Here is a 2500-nt window from a genome sequence, read left to right as displayed (position 1 = left end):
AAACATTTCGTTTTTAGAGATAATTTCATTTTTATCGTGATATAAGGGAAAAATAAAGAAAGAAGAGAAGGTTTGCCAAAAATCTTCCTTTTTCTTGGAACTCCCCCAATCAAAAATCCTTCAATTCTTAAATCTGATTCAATTCTTAAATCAGAGTAGAAGGAATCATACTTTCATACAATATCTTAATTGAATTATATGTAATGATCAATGAATTCATTTCGATTCTACATCTACACATTCTACACATGACGAATCTTAGCAACGCCCATTCTATAGATATTGGATTTAGGCTGAAATTGACGAACAGCCAATACCTATGTTAGTGTTTATTTGTGTCCAATATAAATCTAAATGGGGCGTGGCCAAGCGGTAAGGCACCGGGTTTTGGTCCCGTTATTCGGAGGTTCGAATCCTTCCGTCCCAGCCCGATTCTCTCATAGAAAAGATGAGGTACTTTTAGCCATCTTCCCTAATCCCCTAATAAAAGTAAGTGGGATATTGGATACAATGTGATTCCATTTTTTTTTTTGTTTCTTTCAGATTTCGAATCATTGTTTTATGAACTATATACTCCTTATTGATTGACTTTCTCACAAGCGTATCGATTCACATTCTTACACTCGCAATCGAGTGTCAATGACACGTGTATAATGTATAAAAAAAAATATAAATAGAATATATCTATTTACTTTTTATAGAAAGTATGGAAAGAAAAATGAAAGTCTCATTCATATGATATAGGATCATGTTAAATCCTTGCTGAGACTTCTCCAGATAAAATAAAAAAAAATACCTATCCTTCCATTTCCATATATATATATAAGCATATATATAAGCATATATCATATATATAAGCATATATATATATATTATATATAAGGAAATATAAGGAAGGTGTGGACTGCTGGGTAGCAATTAAGCCAATGATTATTCATGATTCCATATTGAATCAATTCCATACCGGGCATACCGGTTCAAAATTAGAGGAATGTTATGGTAAAACTTCGTTTGAAACGATGTGGTAGAAAGCAACGTGCGACTTGAAGGACATGGTCGGTTGTGGATGCAGGAATCCACCATTTTATATATCTGTGAAGATGCTCTTGGCTCGACATAGTTTGTTCTGTTACACTAGGAAACCAATTTTATTGGTTGTAAATAGTACATGATGGAGCTCGAGTATAAAGTATTGATTCATTTATCAGGGGAAGAGTCTAGGGTTAGTACCAATCAATAGGTTGGAAAAACTTCGTAACGTAAGTATATCTTCGATATAGAAATCGAAAGGGTCAAATTTGAAAGGGGTTCAAACCAAAAAGTTAAATAGTTCGGAATTGGTAAAAATATTTGACCAAAATTGTATCGTAGGGGAATCAATCATTCGTACGATTCTTTCAATAGAAAGAAATAATAAAAGGTATGTTGCTGCCATTTTGAAACGATTAAGAATCGCCGAAGTAATGTCTAAACCCAATGATTCAAAGCAAGGATAACGGATACCGGAACAAGTAAACTCCATTTTTCAACTGTTTCAACAACTCGAACTAGATTAGAATGTGGAAATAGATTCTAGGTGAGACAAATAAAAAAAAATGGGTTAGAGACGGCTCAATAAATGTTTAAGGATTTCCTCTCTAGGCCTTTGATAATTACCTAACTTGAGTTATGAGTACGAATGGTATTTTTCTTCTCAGGAGAGAAGAACAAAAAACGACTCCAATTTTTAGTTAGAGTCTAATTCAAAATTTTTTGGATACATTTGCCACTATATACATAAATTCGAATCATTCTTTCTTGAGCCGTATGAGGAGAAAACCTCCTATACGTTTCTAGGGGGGGGGGGGGGATTCTTCATATACATCTATCCCAATGAGTCATCTATCGAATCGTTGCAATTGATGTTCGATCCCGAAGAGAGGGAAGAGATCTTCGTAAAGTCGGTTTTTACGATCCGATAAAGAATCAAACTTATTTAAATGTTCCTGCTATTCTATATTTCCTTGAAAGGGGCGCTCAACCTACAGGAACTGTTCATGATATTTCAAAGAAGGCGGAGGTCTTTAAAGAACTTCGAGTTAATCAAACAAAGTTCAATTAATGGAATCAAAAAGGGGTGCCTAGCATCTGGCTTTATGTAATTGTTTCTCCACTGATCTCTTTTTTTCTTGCTCTATTCACCATTGCTATAGAACGAAAAAAAAATCCTATCTATATTGAATTGATTTATAATTGATATAAGACAGATAGAAAAAAATCTCGAGTGATTAAATTACTGGATCTACGAAATGCCGGGATTACCATCAATAGGGTACTTTTTGTTATTGGATGTACTCCCCTAACAAACAAAGGGGGCAATCCCGCTTATTGTATCTGTATCTATATTCAATAAATTCAATATTTATTCCTACTTCTTCCTTAACTTATTCCCCCGTTTACACTTCATTTCTTATCTATGTAGTGCCAATCCAACACAAGTACTTTACTTAATTATTTAGGT

The sequence above is a fragment of the Aristolochia californica genome, unplaced genomic scaffold, assembly GCF_029961685.1.
Source record: "Aristolochia californica isolate CCGP_79_NKW_82.1479 unplaced genomic scaffold, dmAriCali1.0.hap1 SCAF_235, whole genome shotgun sequence".
NCBI lineage: Eukaryota > Viridiplantae > Streptophyta > Magnoliopsida > Piperales > Aristolochiaceae > Aristolochia > Aristolochia californica.
The sequence above is the reverse complement of the archived record's forward strand: the minus strand, read 5'-3'. Positions refer to the sequence as shown.